Source organism: Sciurus carolinensis, unplaced genomic scaffold (genome assembly GCF_902686445.1).
Source record: "Sciurus carolinensis unplaced genomic scaffold, mSciCar1.2, whole genome shotgun sequence".
NCBI lineage: Eukaryota > Metazoa > Chordata > Mammalia > Rodentia > Sciuridae > Sciurus > Sciurus carolinensis.
The window spans coordinates 311,645-330,971 of NW_025920242.1; the positions used below are offsets into that span (position 1 = coordinate 311,645).

The 19,327-nt window shown below is 36.5% G+C and overlaps 1 pseudogene; it reads right to left on the bottom strand.

The window, feature by feature from the left end:
• Positions 1 to 706: 706 nt before the first annotated feature.
• The window catches only part of LOC124975298 (chromodomain-helicase-DNA-binding protein 1-like), a 138,742-nt pseudogene continuing 120,121 nt past the window's right edge, over positions 707 to 19,327 (bottom strand).

The window sequence follows — 19,327 nt, forward strand, 5'->3', positions numbered from 1 at the left end:
ATTGTATAATGGAAAAATTTCTTCATAAAACTAAAAATAAATATTAGCCTGAAGGGAAATGTAACTCTTAAAAACAGAAACAATATGTAGGTAGGGTATTGAAGGAAACAAAACTGGAAAACTGCAAAGCAGATATATCTCTATAGAGAGGGTTAATATATCTAATATAACATAGTCTACACAAAGGTATTCTTGACTTCAAGAAAAATAATTCCTCTACAGAACTAGCCTGATCTTGTTTATGAAGAAAACATGTGACCACAACTCTGTGAGATTTTTCCTAAAACTCTATAACAGGCTGCTCAGATAAATAATGAATCAGAATTAACATACAACTGATTTTGCCTTTCTGAATTGATGATATAGATCTGTATCTTGATTCTAGTTCTGCACTGGCATTGACCTATACAGTGGAGGAATACAATGCATTTGTCAGTCAGGCAAGCTTACAGTCTAAGTGCAGGCCTGGCACTTATTAATTATGGGAACATGGGACAAAGAGTCAACTTCTATTAATGATAGCTGCTTAATTAGTAAGTAACAGGTTATAATAGCACAGTCACTTTCAAAGTCATCATGATGACTTTAATAAAGAAGTGTTAGGAAAATTGTCTATCCCAGAATGGAACACTCAAAAAATATCTTTATTCCTTTTTTCATAATTTTCTAATCAGTTAGCATACTATCTTTTAAAATATATGAAATTCTACTTGTATAAAGGGTCATCTGTAGAATTTCCATCCACTATTAAAGAAGAGAAGAAAATGTTTATTTAATCAACAATAGAAAATATAAAGCATTAAATGTGTACAACTGTCATTCTTTGTTACAGAATATTCCTCTGGGCCCCTATATGAAGACTTTTCTATAATAGATACTAATTATATTTCTGACAGGCAATTAATGAATTAAGAATTCCTATGTCCATACTTTGTACTTTTCAAATGCTAGGAAGAACCATAGGATTTCTCCAAAATTTGATACCTAAAAGTAAACAGTTGGTCCCATGACTGTAATTTTAACTAAAATTTGCAAATGAACAGAAAGCAATATTATTAGCAGATTCTGGAACATAAAGAAAGTGTCAAATAATTTTTCTAGAATAATTGCAGTAGGAACAATTATCAGAGAATATTCTTATGTTGTTATGACACACAACACTCCAGGTAGAGGAAACACAACATATTAATTTGGAAATACTTTTCTTATTTATACAAAAAAAATAAGATTTCAGGGACCAAAATTAAATTAACATAAAATTTCTTTAGACAATATTATTTCAGATTATAAATTTCCTTTAATTAGTTGGTTAAATAATCATGAATTCTATACCATTAAGAAAGTAAATAAGAACAATATGAATGTAACATATATATATATATATTAACTACTCTTGTGCCACAAAAACATTCTTATTCCTATTTATTTGTTTTCACACCAGGAATTGAACCCATGGGAACTGAACCACTGAAAGATATCCCAGTCCTTTTTTAACTTTTGAGGTAGTGTCTTGCTGAGTCGCTTAGGGCCTCAATAAGTTGCTGAGGCTTTAAACTTGCAATCATCCTGCCTCAGACTCCTGAGCTGCCAAGATTACATAATTGCTGACACTGCACTCAGCATACTCTTATTTTTTGATATGAGCTATGAATACCAAGAAAAATTCACTTTCAGAAATCTCACCTGGGTTGATATTTTCAGAATTTTTAGGTTCTGCTTTCATATATTGAACAATTAATTCTCTATGACTATGTTTGAAAAATTAATATAATTAGAATTTTAATATTGATATGAAAAACAAAAACCATATTCAGTACATGAAAATGTTTTAGACAACATAATATCAGACTTTATAATATGCAGGTTAACTTTGTAAGCCCAGACATTTTGTTAACTTGACAATTATTTGTAAATTGTTCTATTTTGTTTTTGAGATGGGATTTCACAATGAAGTCTGGGCTGGTCTGGAATTTCTGAGTTCAAGCAATTCTCATGCAGTCTCCCAAATAGCTGGGATGAACACACACATGCCACTGCACCCATAAGCTTATATTAAAAAAAAAGAAAGATGTAATGATCATGCATTGAGGGCAATAAAGTAAGTATATTAAATGATAATAGCTTGAACTCAGAAAATGTCATGTCCCTGTAAACAATAGCTCTTTTTTCTTGCACAATTAATTTCTCTTAAGATTAAGGACTTCTTCCAAAAATAAGGTTGAACCCTAACTTAAAATAATGTTGTAACTTTTAAGTCTAAGTGTGTATTACCATGGATACTCAGGCACTGGAATGAATAAGGGCATTTTGTAGTAAAATGTAATCATCACCAGACTGTAGAACAACATAGCAGCAAGAGATTTGACAGAGACAAAAGCATTTTAAACATCCTCTCCACTCTCCTTAGACTTTAAGAAATTAAAGGATGGTGGAAGAGCTTATTTTCAGGGGAGAGTAAAAAGATTTTCTGCTCAACTGGGCATTTCAAGACCCAAATAGCTAATTAGGAAAATCAAAGTGTGACATTGTTTATACCTCATGGTCAGAAATTATACTTGGAATGACAGAGATAAGGCTGGGAACCATGATGATAAAATCTCTAAAACCCTAAGATACTGGTTAGTGATGCATTTCTGTGGTACAGCAATTCACTAACATGTATAAGGAGATGAGGGAAGAAAAGGAGAGGAGAGGAAAGAAAGGAACCTTGGAGAAAACTCACACTCATCACCACTTCTCATCTAGACTCTTGCAGGACTGCTGGCTGATGAATTGCTCTATTGTTTCTTACATAGCTGTACCATGAAATTTCACCTCATGTGTGAAATGCAATAGCTGTTATTATTTTGAGCCTCCAATCAAGTTTGATTAGTATTTTAATGTAAACACCCACTATGACCACTAGCAGCAGCATAAGCTAATGCCATCTGTCCAAAGTTATCTGCAGCAGATACATCAATACCATTCTAGAGAAGCAGCTCAACCATGTGTTCTGATTTGTGTTCCAGAGCAAACATGAGGCCTGTTCTACAACAAGAGAGATCACTTCCACCTTAAGTATTTTAATAGAGTTATTTGAACAGTCTATTTATAATATTTTTCCAATTCAACATCTTACTTTACAGATACTAATAGGCATAAACATCTTGGGAGAGCAAATATTCAGTTTTGCAAATCACCTCAAAGTCTAAAAGGAAAAAAAAAGTCTTTTCCAAATGAAGGAGAAGTTACAAACTTTAAAGGAGAAAACAGGAAGAAAGGGGTCACAGTCACATAAAAATTAGCTGATGATAGAATTCACATCACAATCAGCTCTTCTGAGTCCTTTTCTAAGGGTAGTTTATCCACACAATATCATCTAAAGTGTCCACTCCTATCTTATTCCATTGTTCTGTTTTTCTTCTTACCTTTCATTTCCTCTGCCAGCTCATATACTTTTCTTGGCTCAGCTGACAATGCTTCCAGAACTGTGAATAAGCCACCTCTGCCCCAGTGGCCAGAATCATCTGACAGAAGAAAGAAAATTTTCATCTATAAAAGGTAAAGTGAAGCCCACAATTTAGAGAAACAAAAGCACACAAAAGAGGCTTGTAGAAGAATGATTTTTCAAAAGGAAGGACAGCTATCTGATCTCCTAGGAGAATCATAGTTGAATTCTCAAATATTTTCAGGTTTTCTGGAACATATACCTGGTCTTTGGAACAGAAAGGTATCTAAAAAATGAGTGTTATGAATGAGAAAAATCTCTGGTGGGTCTATAACTCTGGGGAGGTGAATAAGGAAGGGTGGAGAGTGGAAGGAACATAACAGTGAGCAAGTGCTGTTAATATCATAGCATACAAATCCCATTTTACAGATCAGGAAGAGGAAAAGTTAAATGACTCATTCAAGCTTTCATTACCATAGTGGGTTAGCACCTTGTATTTATACTCATTCATACCACAAATATTTGTTTACTGGAGCTACTGCAGTGGACACATATACACATACACAATCCTCTTCTATTAAGCTTATTTTCTAATTCAAGGAGATAAACAAATATATATGTTAATATATGAGGAGTTGATAAAGCTAAGTAGGGTAGAAAGAGGGTGAAGAGTAAACTGTTCTATATGAGGTGATCAGGGAAGACCTTTCTGAGAGGCAGACATTTAAATAATGCTTGATGTGACTAGAGAAAATAAGGTTCCAGGCAGAGGATACAGAACATGCAGAGGTTGTGAGGGGGAAACACAGGGAGTTTCTCAGAGAATGCATTTTTCTTCTAAAATGTAGCCTCATTTCACCATCTTAAAAAACTTATGCAGAGGATAAGACAGATATTATCCCATTAATATAGATTAGGAAGCTCATGCTTAGGGAAAGTAGGTGACTCAATCAGGTAAAACAAAGAGCCAAGAGTCGAATTCACGTCTACTGATTCTACAATTCATGCTTTCTTGACCATATAACATTGCACTGGGACCAGCATCCTTAAGTCATGATTTAGACTCATCTTCTCCATTTCTTGGCACCATAAAGACTAAGGCACACTCCCTGTCCCACACCATTTCTTATACATATACAGTGCACCATGAGAGCATCCTCTGTCACTGCCTGAGGGTGTGTGACATCACCACTAACATACTTGATGGAGGTTGAGTCTGGGTCATCATAACCCAATTAGGGAGCACTCTCATCTTCCCCATCCTCAAGGTGCTCAGACTCGCTCTCCTCAGAGGGCAAGCAGAAGGACTGGTAATTTTTGGACTCCCACCAAGCCATCCTTTAACTCAACAGAGAGAAAAGAAAATTAACCTCTCCTTGGAATACATTTTGCACTGCTATTCACAAAAAATAACTACCAAGTAAAATGTAATTAGAAACTCACCCTGATTGAAGTTTTGCCATGTCTATTTCCTGCCAGTCCAACATTTGGCATGGCTCTGTTGGAGTAGAGGATCAAACACTTGACACGGTCTGTTGGAATAGAGGACTCAACACTTGACACGATTCTGTTGACTGTCCTCCCTCTTGGGGGCCATAGGCGTGGCATGTCTCCATGTGTAGTTGCTTTTTATTATTAATAATCAATATAATAGAAACTTATTGGAAAACATTGAGAAGGTTTTACTGTATTGGGACACAAAATAGTGAACACTGAAAATTTAGCAGTAATACATAGATAAATATATGAAAATAAACAATTGTAGCTGTGCTCGAGATTAAAGGAGACTGTGATTGCTTTAGTATAATAATAGATGGATAAAGAGGCATTCCTCTGAGCTTGGATGTGGTGTTTGACCTTTGTCACTTTCCTAGTTTTAATTGTTGATTCTGGAGATACTTTACATAATAAAAACATTTAGGTTAGTCATAAATATAACTTGTGCTTTTCCTATGTTTAGTCTAATTCTTTGAGAATCAGAATAAGATTGTAGTCTGCCAATATATAAAATTAGAATAGACTAAATATTAACTATAAATTGATTTCTTTGCCCTTTAATAATAGTAAAAACTTTTCACTATTAAACACTGGAATTCATGGTGGGGGTGGTTTTTCAGAAAATCTAGTGATGTGTTTGTTCTGAAGATTGAAGGCTGGCAGATCATGGTGCCCTCAGTTTAGCTGGGATACAAGTTTGTTTCAGTTTATCTGGGAGACAGATTGTTTTAATCTAGCTGGGAAATAAGGTTGTTTTGGTCTTGATTGTCATACAGAGAGAATGTGTACTTTGAGAAGAAGCATTGATTGTACTTTTGAAGGTTTTTCTTATTTTAAACTAATAATAAAATGATATAATCATTACTAAAGAAAAATATCTATAAAAAGACTGGCAGAAAAATAAAGATTCAGATTCAACTCAGAACACTTGGTGACTATGTGTGCTGTTTCTCCACTGTGCCGAAGCCTCCATCCACCTAGGACTCCTGACCCCTGCTAGGGCTGGACCCTGGCAAAGATTTTTGCCAAGAGTCAAATAAACAAGTTTTACTGTAAATTTGTAAATAAACAAGTTTTACTGATTAGCCTGTCTCCTGATTACACTTCAATAATGAGCATCCACCAAACGTCCCAGTTTTTAAGAACATGACTAAAATGGTATTGTTCAAATAAATGGTTCCTCATTGGCTACAATAAAACCTTTAAAATTTCTTGTTTCAATAGAAAGCATCTTCTCTGCTTTAGGCACTCAAGACTTCTCACTAAAGTAGACTAAATGTTAAAGCTGAATCTTTTAAAAAAGTGTTCTGTGGAGCTGGGTGTAGTGGTGCAAACTTGTGATCCTAGCTACTCAGGAAGCTAAGTCAGGAGGATCACAAATTGGAGGCCAGGTAAACAACTTAGTGAGACCCTGTTCTAAATAAAAAATAAAAGGACTGGGGAAATAGATCAGTGGTAGAGTGTCCCTGGGTTCAAACACTAGTCCAAAAAAAAAAAAAGTATTCTGTTACCAACAGGAACTAGCAGATTGATAGGTTTTTGAATTTTTAAGTGATTCTAGTGGAGGAGACCAAAATATCTAAGTCACTGGAAATGACAGTACTCTCTACACATACTTTTTCTTACATTCAGCTTCTTCCTTTTCCCTATTCTTTTCCTCTATTAGTCTCTTTCTCTTGGCTGCTGCTTCTTGTCTTTTTTTTCTGTCTTTCCTCCATTTCTTCTGGGCTCAGAATCCTCTTCCTTTTGGTAGACCCCTCCAAGAGGCCTGGGATAAGAACCTGTAGGAAGGACAAGATCCAAAGCCAGGAAGGTCAGGAACTTTCTGTTCCTCCATGAGTTTCATTCATCCCCAAAGCAGACTCTCTAGAGAGACAACATGCTTAGGTTTTCACAAAACACTGCATCCCTGTGTGGTGGACACTGGCAGCAAGATACTTCAATTTACTGTTCATATTATGAATCTCATTGGCATGGTGGCCACTGAGTTCTAAGTTCAGCCAAAGTACTGGCATGGAGAGTACAGTCATTTTGATTCATTTCATGAACAATAAGGTAATTCAAAATAGATATTTTTTCCTTGATTGAAAGCATACACTGTAGAATACCATTTAAAGTTTAAACAATTTTAACATAAAACTTTCTATAAATGTACAATTTATTTTAATACAGAGTATTTTAACATGATTATCTTAATGATAGATAACATTTAGAAAGTACATTTTAAGCACCAAACACTGTGAACATTACATATATCATCTGTGATTGCCATCATCTCTTAATGAAACAGAATCATGATTATTGACAACAGGATATGGTATTTTGATTTAATATGGTGATCCCTTTAGGGACGGTTTAGAAGAGGGACAGGGCTGCTTTTACCTACACTAAATTGTACAATATACTCACCTTATTAATGTTTTCTATGCTAGATTTTTACATAGCTTTTATATGAGGGTTCAGTTAATTTGTTACATTTCAAGAGACACTTATTTCTTAAATCATCCTAAGAGAACAAAAAAATGATACTGGATCATTTTTGGTTCTTTTGTAGAAAGAAAGTTTGGAAGAATTTATGATCTCACACAATTTAACAGCACTTACACTGCCTATATTTTGGAGTAACCGGCCCTCTTGACTTTTTTGTTTTTCCAAAAGAATTTTCTGAAGATTCACCAGTGGTTCAAAGGATTTTCTGTCTTCCTTATTGGGCTCTTTAGAATAATCTTTACCATCAAATAAATACATATGGTTCCCTAAGAATATAAACACAAAGTGAGAAATGTTAAAACATTGAAAAACAGGTCAATGCTATTCAAAGCAATAACTAGGTGAATAAGAGAATAGCCCATACTCTAAATGGGTGAAGACAAGCTTGTGATAAAGGCATTTCATTTCCTGTTGCACCAATACTGATGAGTTTGGGTTCTATACATGTTCACTTTTCAAAGGACAGAGCATTGGCTTAAACCCTTTTGGTCCACCCTACATGATGTGGGAATCTCTGCTGAATCCCTCTACACTGCTGAGTCTCAAATCATTCATCCATTCCACAAATATTCCCAGTCCAAATCTCACTGACTTTTAAGATCCACTAATAAAATCTCAACATTTTTAGTCCAAACACACTTTCAATACTCAACTCTTTTTCCCTTTTTCTATAATATTAAAAGGAACAAGGGGCAAATCTATGAGAAAATTTTAAAAATCACAAAAAATAATTCCTTAGATTTATAATATTCTCTGTAGATCTCACAAAGAATCTTCATGTTTCTTACCTCAATCCTGGTATAACTAACCCCACGTATGAAAGAGGAAACTGAGAATTCACACAGGGATTAAAGGGTTCCTTAATTCTCTCTGCTACAAAATGAACAAGGTAGGTTTTTCTGATTCTAAGATCAGTATGTTCTTTTCAGTAGATTAGTGTGTATAGAAAAGTAGAGAGAAAACAGGCTTGCAAATAATTATGGCAAAAACAACAAGGAAAATAGTATGATTTTTTTCCTTAATTTTTGCAGTACTTGGGATCAAACCCAGGGACTCACACTTGCTAGGTAAGAGCTCCACCACTGAGTGACACCACCAGCTGATATAGTACTCTTAAGTAGCAATTTATGCTATCAGAGCAATTTCACATCTATTACCACATTTGATTTTTGCAGCTGTGTAAAAGAGTAAAGAAGACATTAATAGCACTATTCTACAGATGAAGACACAAAGACCCAATGAGGTTGGGTGATCTGCCAAGAACTAGAATCAAGTGATAAACAACCAAGACCAGTAACCACAGATAGATAAGATAATGATTCAAAAGTGAAGTGTATTTAATAACACATATTACCAAATAATGTATTTTCACAGCATTATGAAATCAACTCTAAGTATGTTTTCCCTAGAGAGTATGAAAGCAAAATATTTTCATTCTCAAGAGATCAATTGCTTCACACTTGTACCCAAATCTAACCAGCTGTAATACTAATTGGCATTTGCTACTTAAATCAGCAGGAGGCTTTCAGTGAGGCACTCTATCAACAAGTGGAAAAAAATAAAGAGCTGAGATGTGTCAAATATGATCAACATATATAGCATCAAACTGCATGAAATTCTCAATTTACCATGTAAATGTTCTTTTTAAAAAACTTTAGCATTAAAGGTAAAACAACCTTACTTTTTACTTAAATTTGATTGGGCTGCTCTAATTACTATTCTTTAATGTTTATTTACATTATTTTTAATGATGCTCCATGTCTTTAGTCTGTTTCTAATAGGCAACTGGAGCCCACAGGTCTAGACCCTCATCTGTATCCTGCCAGAGGTACCATTTATCACAAAGAGAACCAAGACATGGTTATTGAAGACAACATTCCAGATTTTAATCAAACCAGAGAATTTTTTGGCAGTTAGATTGTCTGGAAAAATACCTTTTTTAGGCAGGTGAAGATAAACAATCATCTTTCTAAAAACACTGCACTTTTATTTTGTTCTAGCAAATAAAATTAAATTAATATAGATGACTACAGAAAAGGGTGTAAACTTGATACTAAGGTCATCAAATATAACTTAAAAATATGACCACACACATTTATTTTTTCTCTCACCTGAAACAGCTAAATGACAATAAATGGATTACTAAAAAGCTATATGAGGCAATGGTATGTTAAAACATTCACAAACTCTTTGGAAAATGTAAACAGTTTAAGAAGAGCTGTGGAACCAAAACACAGGTATCCAGCTGGGACTAACTAGAGGAATGGAAACCCTCTCAATACTCCAAAAGCCTAGGACTCATGGTCCTTACAAGGGCACCATGATGTGGGGCAACTGAAGGGATCCATACACCAAATAATGGGAGCACCATGAGCTCTTGGATCCCTGTATTTTCAATTTAAACAATTTTGCTGTAATGGTTTATCTTCCAAGGATGATAAAAGAGGACTCATCTAAGGATAAAATGAGTCATCTAGTGATGTCTTCAAATCTGTGTGTCTGGAAAGACTCACCCAGTGTAAAAGATGACTTGCCAACCAGTGCTGCTGGCATGAGGCCCAAAGGCTGTCCACCTGCTCACAACAGATCTATCTGTCAGCTTTGGGGCATTTCACCAGCACCCTGATCAGACAGTCACAGGACACCAGATGTTTCAGGAAAACTGCTAATAAGAACAAGGGATTCTTTTTGAAAAAAGAAGAGGAAGAAGGAGAAGCAAATAGAGGAAGGAGGAGAAGCAAATGGAGAAAAAGAGAATACAGTGGGCAGGGCAACATTTTTGAAAAGACATAATAAATATTCTCCCTGGGATATATTTTAAAAAGCTATAATAAATGTCCTCAGTGAGGATATTATATCCTTGAAATGAGAACAGGATACAAACAATAAGCAGAGAACAAGAAAGTGTTCTTGAATATAAATGTGATACTATTGTAAAAATTTTTAAAGATAAAACAGAAGAAAAGTCAAAAAAACAGTGTTCTGTAAAATAATGCCAGTCACCTGAATTTTGAATTCTTCATATATCCTATAAAAATTGCACCAATCAACAAGGATAATGCAACCACCCCTAATCAAAGCCTACTACAAAATTAGGAATCAGAAACTACTCTAAACTTCCATTTGTAGGTAAGTAGAGAAATGAACATCCCAAACCAGGTGAGCCAGCTCTGAAGTGCTCACTTGTCTGAGTAGGCAGACAGAGATTGCATAGGAGAAAGGAAAATGGGTTTCTAGTAGTGCCAGAGGAAATTTATTCTCCAAAATGAGAATCACACTCCAAATGGGAAAACAATGAGGATGAGTCCAAGTCCTGGTAGATCACAGCAGTGCCTACTAAAGAATCAAAAGGGAAAGACCAGAAAGTAGATGCAGTTAAAAATTTGAGGAAGAACTGCTTTTAGGTGAGAAAGAGGTAATTTAGAAAGGGAGGCATCCTTTGATAACTTTATGGCAAAGAGAAAGAAAGAAGCAAGTAGTAAAAATTGAGAATTACAAAACCAAAAGTCTTTCCCAGCCCACTCCCTACCAGTAAAGGAAGCACCACCTACTGAAACCATGGTGCTTCTCTGTATTGGTTGGAGAAGGAACTCTTTTTTTGGGAGGTTGGGGGTTCTGGGATTGAACTCAGGGGCACTCAGCCTCTGAGTCAGATCCCCAGCCCTATTTTGTATTTTACTTAGAGTCAGGGTGTCACTGACTTGTTTAGTGCATTGCTATTGCTGCGGCTGGCTTTGAACTCAGGATCCTCCTGCCTCTGTCTTCTGAGCCACTGGGATTAAAGACATGCACCACCATGCTCAGCTAGAAGGAACTCTTGAATTAAGAAGCTCAGTAAGAACCCTTTCACTTCAGGCCATATTGATTCCCTATTGCTGCTGATACAGGAAAACAGTGCTTTTAAAAATTATGTGATATTAGGGAGCATGATACAAAGCCATTATGTGAAAAGAAAAGACAAAAACAAAACCCTAAAATCCCTTCAAATCTGAATTTCAAAAATTTCAGAATAGAAAAGGATAAAAAGATAAATATTGGGGCTAGGGTTATAGCTTAGTAGTCGAGTATTTGCCTAGCACGTGTGAGGCATTGGGTTTGATACTTAGCACTGCATTAAAAAAGTAAATAAACAAAATAAAGGCATGCTGTCCATCTACAACTACAAAAAATGCTTTAAAAATACATAATTTAACCAAATTTAGAAGAAAAAAGAGAAAGGAAGACAAAATGATTCTACACCTCATGGGTCTTATGAAGGTTAAATGGAAAAAGATATAAAGCACATGACGTAGTTGGCAGGGCTGTTGATGAACCCACAATAAATGCCCATAAATGTTAGCTACAATTAAAAAATATACTATCAAGAAGAGAAATCACTTTGCATAGCATCATCATAAAGACAGCATGCTTCTCCAATAAACACCAGATAAGATGTCTGCATCAAGAGAGAAAAGCTACAAACTAAACCCTTGATGACAGGACCATAAACATTAATATCATGACTTGGATTCAAAGTTCAGTCACATGGGAACAGCCAGATATATTTTCAATTTCTTGGATCAAGAAGCCTAAAGAATGTGCTCAAGATGACAATAGGGCTGGGTAGGAAAAAGAGGTCCCATGGAATAGGATACAGGACTTCCTATGGAGATGCATATCACTCATGCCCTAGCTTGAGGTGACTGTGCCATTTGCTCACCCTTACCCCCAACTCACTTCCTACCTCCTGCTCTCTGCTCCCTCCTCCAGCTGCAGGCAAGGCACCAGAGACCCACTGGCCATTTTTTGTCTCTCTCAGGTTGGACTTCTCTCATTCATGGTGCTCCCCTTAGAAGACAGCAGTTTATCCAAGCCAAATTTGAGTATTTCACTCAACTTGAATGGAGAAAACAAAAAATCCAGTTAGTTCTCATGAAAACAAAGATCAGGATGTGGTGATCTGCTGAGCATCTAAGTGACACCAAGCACATTCCTTCCCTTGTGAACTTTCTTCTCTCCCATGTCAGATGACTTCAACCAGGCTATTGTGGGGTTAGATGAGGAATAAGCAGAAAGGTGATAAACAATGACCAGAGCTATTGATTTTGATAATTATCTATAACTGCAAGAAAAAAAATATTAGCCACCAATTTCTTTTATTTTGGGGGGGTTGGTAAGAATAAAATGATTTCCTGCATCTTCTATAGCACCTCTCACCAGCAATTTTTTACAGGTACTTCCAGCAGTCCTGAGAGAAGTCAGAGACCCTGTTAGCTACCTTCCTACCTCTCCCACTGTCAAACTTCTTAGAAAGAGAAGATGCCACCCAGTACCTCACTTCACAATAAGCTGACTCCTTTCCTTTGCCAAGTTGTTTTCCTACCTCACTACTTTATGGAACCCTCCTTGGAAAAACAATAACAATCCTAATCACCAAGGCCCAAAGGCCCTTTCTTAATTTCAATCTCTCTGAATAGTCCTGTGCACTCCCTATCCTGCCCTTTCCTCTCACTCCTCTCTAGGGGATACTCTGTCTATTTCCTAAGGCTACAGGAACCACCCAGAAAGCTTAGATAGTATTACCTGGCTTTCACTTGCTACTTCCAACTTTACACCTCCCTAAGCACTATCACTTAAGAGTTCTGAAATGATTGGGATCCACGTGATGGTCCCTCATTTGCATTTTGTCCTTTTGGTTTTGGTTAATTATCTCTAGATTGTCTATTATGTAACTTGGAAACTTAAAGGTATTCTGTAGCTTAAAAACACTTGAGATAAAAACTAAGAAAGAACATACCTGGATATATTTATATTTAGCCTTAGTATGTATGTGTGTGTGTGTGTGTATAAACACACAGAGAGACATATACATAAATATGTATATAGATTACTTACATTAATATATGTATACATATATATTTATATATATAGACATAAAATATAAAATATACATATATAAACCAAGGCAAATGGCTTTGGCATTTAGTAACCAAAATAGAAGAAAGCCAAGTATTTATGATGAAACTCAGTTCATACTGGGATCCTCCCTTCCACTCCATTGGACTTAAATCTCCTGGCTTCCCTTGCTATTGAGCACTCACAATGTGTTTTTAAGGACCTACCTGTTTTCAAAAATGAAAAACAGTATATTATAGTAATTAAGAGCATGTATTTAGAAGTTACAGAATGCTTGGATTAGAGTGGCTCTGAATGATGTTTGGAAAATTTCTTAAAAATTTTAAAGATATCGTCTATGTCTTTCTTCTGTTACTCTTCTTCATAAAACAACTGGAAAAAGTACACCTCAGACAATGCTTAGCACACAGTAAGCATTCAATAAATGTTCACTATATTTATATCTGTCCCTCTCTTTCTGTTGTATTCTCCTTGCAGGGTAAAGAACCTGCTTTCCTTTTTCAGAACTTCTCAACTCTACACTGCTTATATTTATCAAACCAGAACCACGTCTTTTACTATTAGATTCTTTAATAATTTAAAAAATGCCCTGCTTTCTTTTGAGACAAGGCAGTGAGTTATTACCCTTGTTCTTGGAAACCATAAATAACTCATTGTCTGGATGGGGAGGAAATAAATCATACAGAACCAGAATGAGATTTTTTTTTCCCCTGGTCTGGGCATGAAGTTCCACGAAGGTCCTCTCCAACAGCCAGTGGTCTACATTGGTCCACAGCAGGAAGTTGTACCTGTGCACTTCACAATGATGTTCTGGTAGACCACATCACAGGGAAACCCCTAATTGAATGCCTGGAGTTCCCTCCACTGGGGAAGAGTTTGAGCATCTGAGACCTCATCTCCTCTAACTCCCAATATGTTCACCTTCACTACAGCCCACAATGAACTCATCTCTCAAGGTTCTGTGAAGAAATGTATTTAGACATCTACAGTATATACCTACCTCTCTCTCAAGCTTTCACCTTACATTTGAAATTGCCTCTTCAATAGTGTGAAAACAAAATTCACAGCTGCCCTGCCACCATGACAGATGAGTATGCAGAACACTAAAAATATAGAAAAAAACCAGACTCCACAGTTACTCCCTAAGGTAAACAGAAACCAAGAAAACAAACAAAACCTAGGGTTCTTCTTTCAGGTTCTAGTACCCAAAAAACTGTGAATTTTTCATGCATGTCAATGACTCCCTAAAAAAATAGCACTGATCCCTGTCTGCAATGCTGATGTGCAAAGATACAGGTGTGTGTGAGAGAAAACTGCTATTTTTTAACCCATGCTTGGGCTAATTATAAACTTGATAATTCTGCTTATAATACTGTGTAATTTTCCCCTTTTGCATACTTCTTGAATTTTTTGATAACTAGTCTTTTAAAGTCTGGTTTTTCTTGTGAACTTTTCTAAATGAAATCCCTTCCTTTTCTGAGTCTCCCTCTAATGATAATTTACATTGATTTTTACTACAAACCCTGTTGACTAAAGCCTACATTATTTTCACCTTCCTAACACTTTACCACCTATCTTCCTAATTTCTATTCTCATCATTCAGGCTTAAAGCCTTAAAGTCATCTTGAATTTGCTATCTCTCTCACTTCCTGCCTCAAAAAAGCAGTCAACTCCTGTCATTTCTTCTCTGCAATGTTTCCTACAGCAGACCTTCCCATAGCTACTGCCCTTGTCAGCCATTTCTTACTCACTTCATGCATGAATCATTCCAGAATCCTAGGGGTTGATCTCTGTGTATCTAATTCCTCAAAAGGACCTAGGGTACATGATAATATGGGTTCTAATTTTAGCTCAAAATCTGCTACTATGGAATAACTCTAAGCCTTTTTCCAAAAGAGAGCTCTCTCCAGAATCTCCCAAGTCAGCATTTGTCTCCTATCTAATTTTTGTTTCCTCAAGCAAATTAACTCTAGTCTTTCACTGATATATCCTATGGTATAATTTTGAATTCCCAGTCTTGTTCATCCTCCTCTGGGTATAGAATGAGTACTGTAAGTCACTGCATAAAGGGTCTGGGATTAAAGAGGAGGTATGGAATTAATCATAACTGATTACATCAAGTTCTTCTTTAAAAACCAACAACAACCCCCCAAAAAAAAAACCCAAACAAACAAATTCTCTCTGATAACTAGTGGCATACTCATTTTTAGAAACCCCAAAGAGATTATATCCATGATGTTAAGTTACCTGCTCAAAGTCATACATCCAGTAAGTGATAAGGTATAAATCTGAATCCAATTTGACTGTTTAAAGCCCATTCTATTTATCCTATTTTCTCTGCCTTTAAGTGCCACACTCATTTAACTTTTATGGCACCTTGCATGTAGTAGGTACTGAGTGGGTATGAATTAGTCTAACAAGCTAATATGTAACTGGAGACAAAGGGTGGTTAATGCTGGTACTTTTTATTTGCATTCACATTCACAGAGAGTACTGATTGTAAATCATGGGACTTTAAATAAAAGAACAACATATTTTACCTGGAGGTTAGCATCAGCCAAAGGTTTCTGGGCTCCAAGAGTAAAATGGCCTCCTATGATCATGTTGGTGAGCTGCAGTTTGGAGACTGCTTTCCTATAAACTAATTCTTCCACAGTGTCTTGGCCAATCAGTCAAATGACTTTCACAGCCCTGTATGTAAGTCAAGTGAGAGCAGTGTGCTATGAGTCTGCAAAACTGGGGGGAAAAGCATGCCAGAAAAATACACCAAAAAGGAAGTAGAACCAAAGACCATATTAAGAAAACAATTCAAAATACATTTCTCATTTGGACCTGAGCATTTGTTAGAGAGATCTGGACTCAACTTCTCTCTGAATCTTTCCCAAAGAGTTGGGGAAAGAATGATGAAGTGACCACAATTGGGACTTCATTTATAGCCAAGGATAACCCTTAGCAGGCATGTTATCCTGAGGTCAAAGGGTAGTTCCACAACCTCTTAACCTCATTTTTTTCCTTTTCATGGTACTGGGAAGCAAATCCAGGGGAGCATTACCAATGAGTTATATCCCTAGCATTTTATAAAAAAAAATGTTTTATTTTTATTTATTTACTTAAATTTTTTTGTAGATATTGATGGACCTTTATTTTATTCATTTATTTATTTGCAGTGCTAAGAATTCAACCCACTGCCTCACACATGCTAGGCAAGTGCTCTACCAGTGAGCCACAACCCCAGCCCCAAAATATTTTTTTTCAGACAGGGTTTTAGTAAGTTGCCAAGGCTGGCCTTGAACTTGTGATCCTCCTGCCTCAGTCTCCCAAGTTGCTATGATTACAGGTATGTGCCACCATACCAGCTTTAACTCCAGTTTTAAACTGAGTTAGGTTCTAACTAAAGCCTAAAAGTTTCTTCTAATCATTTTGTAATTTAACTGTTCTTTTTAACAAAGTGAGACTGAATTGATCATGTGACCCACTGAACATGACTCTGCAAGTCAGTGCCAAAATGGGGTTAAAACCCAGTGGTTCTCAACTCCCAGTATGACACTGTTGTCAGGACTACATTCTTTACCTTCCTCCCAAATCCAGAAATACAAGCCAACAGTGCAGGAAAATGAAGATGTTTAACTCACTCTCTTGTTCTGGCCAATTTGGTGAGCTCTGGCAGCTGCTTGTAAGTCATTTTGAGGATTAAAATCACTGTCAACAAAAATAACAGTATCTGCTGCTGTTAAGTTCATGCCAATTCCACCTAAAAACCATGCAAAAAAGAAGCATGATCAGAAACATACAAATAAGAAACTGGAAAACAGACACAAGGCTAGACTGGGTCATACTGAACACCTGAAATCAGTCCAACTGAGTGGTTTCCTCCTTCAGCCTGACATCTCTGCCCCCAACTCCAGAGCCCTGGAGTGGTCAAACATGCCACCTCATCTTATGTTACCTGACCCAGGAAAATTTAATTATCAAATATAACAGAATGAGAGGTAAGGGGCAGAAAAGGATGCTTAATTTAATGCTGTGAAGCCATGTTTGAAAACCTTGATTGGATTTTGCTTAGAAAAAACTGTGCATAAAGACACATACTCTTTCAGAAAACAGCTCCAAAAATGAGAGAACTGGGGGCTGCCATTGTGGCTCAGTGACAGAGTGCTCACCTAACATGTGTGAGGCACTGGGATCAATCCTCAGCACCACATGAAAATAAACAAAATAAAGATATTGTCTGTTATGGTTTAGATGTGGTGTCCCCCAAAAGCTCACATGTGAGACAATGCAAGGTTTGGAGGAGAAATGATTGGATTATAGCTTTGGCCTAAAAAGTGAATAAATCCCTAATGGGATTAACTGAATGGTAATTAGAGGCAGGTGCAATGTGGCTGAAGGAACTGGTTCATTGGGGGCATAGATATGGGGTATATAGTCTATATATGGAGAGTGGAGTCTCCCTCTGCTTTCTGATCATGATGTGAGTTGCTTCCCTATGCCATACTCTCTCATCATGATATTCAGCCTCACCTTGAGCCCCAAGGAATGAAGCCAGTCTTCTATGGACTAAGACCTCTGAAACCATGAGCCCTCAAATAAACTTTTCTCCTCTACAGTTGTTCGGGTCAGGTCTTTTAGTCACATTGTCAAAAAAGCTGAATAATACAGTGTCCATCTACAACTAAAATATGTAAGTAAAAAAAGGAGAGGTCTGCAATGCATATTAAGAAAAGCACTTAAACACACTTGCAAGCTACAAGATAGGAAGATGCCTGACACTAGTTAATGAGAAGAGGGGATGATATATGCCTCTGACTAGAGAACACTTGAATGCATCTTCCTGAATTGGTTTCCACATTAATAAAAGACAATGTCATAAAATCAATTCAAGACAAGAACACTCAATGCAACAACTTTCTGCTCTTTATTCAGTGGTGCAGAAAAAGGGTCAAGGAATTACCTTGGGTTACAGGAATTTAGACTACTATGAAGGCAAATTACAGTATTATCTTTGATTAATGTGAAAACTAGTACAGAACAGACTCATTCTTCCCAGGATTGTTACAGCTCATTGCTGAAACAAGCCTAAAAGAACTTGTTCCAAGAGTTGAATGAAGGGTTCCTTTTCATAAGGACTACTGACTCCCAGCTGAATCTCAAGACAAGTCAGGAAGAAACATTCTCAAAGCCTTCATATAAAATTAAAGTTGGGTTAAAGAAATAATGACTGATTACTGAGAGATGCTAAATTATATCCAATAATGACAGTTATACTTCTACATTACTATTCACCGAACATTGTTCAAAAAGGTTTATATAAATTAACTCTTTTAACCCTCACAACCCTGCATCCTTGCTGGTATAATTCTCATTTTGCAGATGCTGAAATGGAAACACAGCTAGATTAAGGGACTTATTTGAAGTTGCACCACTAGAAGATGAAAGAGTCAGGACTCCATCCCATATTCCAGAATCTGTGGTAATTACTCCTGGGTTTGAGACAGGGTTCTGCTGTGTTGCCCTCACTGGCCTTGAATTCCTGGTCTCACACCATCCTTCTGCCTCAGCCTCCTGTGTAACTGGGACTGTAGGCATGCACTACTGCACCTGGCTCCAGAAACATTTTATCCACTCTATCCTACTACTATCTAGGCAATCATTTCATTTAAAAATGTGTTCCATAAAAATTATCTTCCTCTTCAGTTGAAGTTGGCTAGTGCAGCCCTTCTTTACTAGGGAATATTTTAAGCTGTATTTAGTCATTTGGGACATAGTCATAAGCTATCACTGCCACCTGCTGGCAATATGTGGTAATAACCTCACCTCTTGAAAGTTGGAAGGAAACCCATTAAATGAAAATGCTGCAGAACTATAGCAAAAATGTGATAGCAAATATGACAATCAGTGTTTGGAAAGGTTAACATCCAGTACTGCTTCAGATCCTAGATAATCTACTAAGGCCTCCAGGGAGATTAATGGAAAAGCAGAGGTTTCTTTCTTTCTAATTTTAGATTATTCAAACATCTG